This window comes from Carassius carassius, chromosome 13, assembly GCF_963082965.1.
Source record: "Carassius carassius chromosome 13, fCarCar2.1, whole genome shotgun sequence".
NCBI classification, from domain to species: domain Eukaryota; kingdom Metazoa; phylum Chordata; class Actinopteri; order Cypriniformes; family Cyprinidae; genus Carassius; species Carassius carassius.
The window spans coordinates 28,899,469-28,905,468 of NC_081767.1; positions in this window are offsets into that span (position 1 = coordinate 28,899,469).

Below are 6,000 nucleotides of genomic sequence, written 5' to 3' on the forward strand. Positions count from 1 at the left end.
AATTTTAGAGGGTTATTAAAAAAACATTTATTATTATTTATATATTTATTTTAACCATGGAATTGTGGGTCAAACGGTCTTTTGAACATCATAAGTAAAAAACAATGCTGTTCTTGGCCAGATCAATACTCTTATAGCTACAATATATTTTGAAAGCTATTAGTGTCTGAGTATGGTAATGTGAGTGTTATGATAGACTATACTGGATCCATATTGCATACACCCTGTGTATTTGTGGATGAGGGCGGAAACAAACAAATCAATGTCTTGGATCTAATGAAGTGCACTGGTCTGTCTCTGAACTTTCAAAGAAAATGCTTTCAGGGCCTGTAGCAATAAACCTGTGAGAAAGACTCTCGACAATCCAATTGACTGTCCTTCGGCTATTGAGAATAAAGGATTCAATGAGGTTTAGAGGTGCATTCCAGAGAAACAGCAGAGCCCCCAGGGAGAAAAGGCAGCCAGACGACCAGCAGAACCCAAACTACTCCTGAAACTGCAGTTTCATGATGGGTCATTTATATTTAGAATGGATTTCCAGCAGTAAAGGAGCACTTGCGCTCCCTGCCCTGGTTTCACAGTCCTTGATCTACAGAAGAGTCTTACAGCAGCCCTGCTAATGAAATCATCACTTTGAACCAAAAAGCAGGCAGGTGACAGTCTGATTCACTGAAGTCTCAGAATCTCTTTTTCTTCCCAATGTGTCTGTCTATTATCAGCCACTGCTATATCTTCTCATGTTGAGATAGAGAATATTGTCAAAACTAGATGACCCAAAAAGCCTTGTCTGTTTTGCCTAACTGCAAATTCTTGCCCTAGCTGTACTGGTGATAGAACCAATAGAACAGAGCTTTCAAAGCATCCAAAGGCGGCTTTTGTGTATCGTAGCGCTCTGGACATTTCCACAGACACTAATATGTGCCGTGTCAGTCCACATTTATGAAAGCTGCTGAAGTCCATTTCAGGCTATAGATGTACATGGACGGCATATCGGTCTGGCCTGGTCTGCTTTGCCACCGCTATTTTTTCTAATAATCTGTGATAATGGTCAGGCAGTTGAGCCTTACCAGGATAGAAATGTTCTGTTGCGTCAACCAGGGATGGAAATTAACTTTTTTGTCCACTGGCCACTGTGTCTGCTGGATTTCAAAATCTACCAGCCACTCAATGTTTTTACCAGCCACTTTCTTGTTTTTAACCGACAATGTGTAACTGCATGTGAAAATTAATACTACAAGATCAATACAATACAATACTTCAATACTTAAGCAGTTTATTTAATCTCAAGTCTCAATGAAATACTGACATTTTCTCTTTCAGTGATGCTCAAAAATGCTGCCTATCTAGCTTACTAGGTTTTGAAACGGCCTACTCTTGCTGAAACAGCTCATTCTCTCAACTCCATAGCCAACCAGATGATACACTGCACTGAACTTTTGTAATGCACATTTTTACGACATTCTAAACGAATTTCGTACGCATTAATATTTTACGCATCGTACGCATTTAATTCCAAAGGAAATGATTCACCAGTATTTGTATGTGTAAGTGTATTTTTTTTATTGATTTTTTTTGTGGTTGAGGGAACACGTGGGGAAAAGTCCCCTGTTCAACACTGTATCACTGAAAGAAATCTCGGCTCGCAAACTTTTACGCCGTCGACAAACGAACGCACAGCGTTTTTAATACTTCGTTTTATGCGTCTCGTCACGCCAGAGCTGTCAAACATGTGTAGCGATACAATGTTTTTTCTACATAACAACTTACAACCCTCTGCGGACACCTTGGCAACCTTGAATCGCAATTGGCTAGTAATTATTTAAGTTTACTCGCCAGTCAGTCAAGCTTTAAAATAATCAAGTATGATTTAAGAATGGAACTTTAGTAATTAGTAATTAGAAGTAAACTTGATAACCATGTTTGAATGCTATTAGTCGTTTAAACTGAAAATTTTAACTGGACTGTTGGTGGTGCTTTTTGGTCATTCAGTGTTTCTGTAAAAAAGAAAGAAAAAAACTTCCAAAAATACTGATAAGATAATAATAATACGATTCCTACTAATAAAACTATCAAATACACTAAGGATTACTGAGCTGCTGGATTCATGAATATTAATCAGGTTTTGTGTGTTCGCTCGAACTGATTTGCTGAAATCAAAACTTGGACGATAATAGGTGAGCGCCGGCCAATGAGATTGCCGTTCGCGCATCAACTCCACCCACTACCGGAAAACCCAGTTGTTCTTAAAAGCTGAAGTCTTCCTTAGGAACTCCGTTGACAGGAAAATACAAAAAATAATATTGTTTAAATGTAGCACGTCAACCCCCAATTTAGTCGCATATGCGAGTGATTTACTCGCAATGTAGAGGTTTGACTTACTAGCCACCGAGATAACTTCTGAAAAAGTACTTGAAGACTGGAAATAATATGCATCCCCCGGACAGCAGTTATTAGACACGCGACCGATAATACTGTTTGTTAGTTTGCTTATTATGCCGTTAAAAACAATAAGATAAACACAAACTGTCCATATAATGTAAAAATGTTGCAGAATGCTGGAGGAAAATTAACTTACCGGGGTCAGGCAGAGACGTAACAGTATGCGGAAAGTATCCCCCTCATTGGAGAAAAATCATATTCAACGTGCAAGCGGCGCACGCGACGCTTTAATCCTGCTATCGACAGAAATAAACTTATTTCAATTTCTACAGGCACTGCCGCCAGCCTCACATGTGATCGGAGATGAGTAAAGTGCGTGCCCTCCACTTTGTTGCAGTTCGCTGATTTTTTTAATCCTTTTTTTCCTAATCAGTTTATCCTTTTTTAATAAAGGAGTGGTTTCAGTTTAATATGTTGTAGGCTCATTTATTGGTAATAAATGATAATGCGGAAAATAAATAATCGAATAATATTGGGCTTGTTTTTGAAGCTCCAGTTGCTATTTGTCTCGCGAGAGTTGGCAACTGTGGCGGAAACTTGTGCTCGATAACAAATTCAACTCTTCACGCGATCTTGTATATCATGAGCGCGTGCTATAAAACGTACTGTAAATAACCAACAAATATATCACTCCGCCGGCGGCACTTACTTCAGGTGCAAACACTGTACTGGGAACAAAGCCGCCGTTTCGAGCCCAGTTTACACCGCCTTTCTCCACGGAGCTGCTTCGGATGATATGACACTTTATTGCGTGTTGTACATACACCAGGGATGGAAATTAACTTTTTGTCCACTGGCCGGGTGAAACAGTATGCTATTTTTATTTACCCGCCACTGTGCCCGGCGGTAGGTGAAGCGAGTTTACCCGCCACAACACAAAAACACCCGCATTTGGTTGGTGGAGGGTGCTAATTTCCTTCCCTGCGGTCATGAAGTTTGCTTTGTAAGTGTAGCATGCAATACAAAGAGACTTTCCTATTAATTTAAAATCCCAAAAATGGTTGCGGGGAGAGCTTTACTGTTTACTCAAGAGCAATCAATGGTTGCCAGGGCAACTATGACACGTCACTATGGAATGTTCGTGGATGACGTCACACTGGGCCACTATAAAAGCTGGTTTAGGAATTTGAACAATTTATTTAATCGTTGCTTGTTATGCGAGTAATATCAGTGAGTGAATATCTGTCTGAACGAGTACGAAAATCTTGCTTAATCGTCTTGTCAAAAAAGACCAGAAATTCAGTTTGATAATATCAAACGGCTCAAGAGAGATCACTCTCAGAACGGTGTAAACGAGAACTGTTGAAAGTCTCTGGAGAACATTAAGAGTTCTCCTTTAGGATCAGAGATGGCTTTTAACAAGAATACATCTTTTTCATCATCTTCATCGTCCTCAGTTGTGGATGAAATGTCAGAGATGTCGCTGAGGAACACATCTCTGGACTCATCCGACGAGGATGTTTCCTCCAGTCACTGTACCGACAGGCTTGTGAAAAATCAACTGCTGCTGAACAAAATCCTGGACCTTCAGTACAGAGCCCGAGAGCGCCAGGAGGAGTTTCAGTCACTGCTGGAGCGATTTAACTATATACGTTAGTGGTTTTAGTTATACACTTATACATATGTAGTTCAGTAGCCTACTCAGACCAATGAGTCGAATAGAGTGGTCAAGTTAATGGTCTTTAATTGGCCTGATTCTTCAAGACCTCACATAAAACTAGCACTTCAAATAATAATAATAATAAAAAAAAATTTAATCAGACACTCATGTTTAGGCATGTATTGGTATTCAGTTGTACCTAAATGCATTGCAAACTGATTAACCAGTAAAAGTAAAATTTTAAAATTGCTATTAAAATAAAAATAATAGAGGAGATATTCATCATTTTAGTGTTTTAAACTGTAAAATCAATAATAATATTCATGGCTTTTTTTTCTTAATTTTCAAACATTAAACAATCAACCTTTAACCTTCATTTTTCGACAGAGAGCTGTAGAGAGCCCTTAAAACTTCACTTTTGTTGACAAGCATTTCAGGAAAGATGGATGATGCATAATACATTTACAGATTTACTATAAAGCCCAAATTGGGATCAGATGCAGAGATGAGATCTGCACTTGACTTTGAGACAAGCAGCGCATATATTTAATTAAATTGCAGCCTTTTGAGATTTGACAGTGACAACAAGCCAATTCACGATTTCAGTTTCATTTTGATTAACTGTGCAGCCCTAAGCCATATATTGATCTGCTTTTGAATATAATCTAATTGTACTTAACAGTTAACAATACTTATGAACTTTACTTCTTGCAGAGGAATCGCTAGAATGGGAGATTGAAAAAGTGGAGAAATCCATGGTCAACATGGAGTGGCTGGAGGACTTGCAGAAGATCGTTGATGAGTTCCAGGCCAATATGGCATACAATGTGAGCCGCCTTCGAGAGAGCTTCAGAAAAATGCAGGAGGTTGCCTCGAAAAAAGTTCTGACCGTGAAGGCTAAAGGTAAGTTAATGTACACACACCATCATTCATTAAAAAGCATATATGAATCACTTTGGTTGCAGTGTGATCTAATATGCTGTGTCAAGGTAGCTTACAGTGTAAAATGTGTTGGTTTTCAGGTAAACCAGGAAAAGATCTGGATGCCAAAGTAGTTAAAAGCATTCAGTCTCTGCCGACTTGTCCCACGGTAGCACAATTGAAGGCAAATTCAACCGTTGCATCAACGTACTCATCAAACCTGATCAACGCCTTGAATAGCATCACCAAATCATCCTCCTGCAGTCCAGCCACAAGCAAGGCACTAAAACTATCAGCAGCGACCATTGAAAACCTCAACAAGGCATTTCAAGATCACTGCTTGGAAATTAAGACTCTCAAGACACCTCAGAAACAGAGCAAGGTGATTCAAGATGTGAACAGAGACATCTTAGTTTCTCCTGTGCACCAAAATGGATCTGCAGGTCAGCAGCAGAAGGTGCAAAAATTGCCTGCCTTTCCTGTGAAACCCAAGGCAGATGCTTTTGGTTTCCCTCAGGTCAAAGAGCTTGTACGGGAGACAAATGTCGAAGTGTTGCCAATAGATAGACCAGTGGTAACATTAGACACGGCTCCAAAAGACCTCCAGAGTCCGTCTGCTGATGGCCCATTTCCTCCTGGCCTTGCCAGGACTTTTGCTCTCCCCAAGGTCACACGATCTGTCGAGGAGACAAAAGTTTCCACAGAGCAAAAGGCAAATGTCAAATCATTTGAAGAGAAACAAGTTGATGCGGAGAGAACAGAGACATCATTTGAAGAGACGATGGCTCAGAAAAACCTTAAGTGTCCATTTCCTCGTAGCTTCCATCGTCCGTCCCCCGTCAGATCTTCTGCTCTCCCTCAGATTTTGCAGTCTGTGGAGGAACCAGAAGTTGATACGGAGACAATGGAGATATCAGAGACACCATTTGAAGAGACAATGGTTCAGGAAGACCTCCAAAGTCCATTTCCTCATAGCTTCCATCGTCCATCCCTCGACAGATCTTTTGCTCTCCCTCAGATTTTGCAGTCTGTGGAGGAAC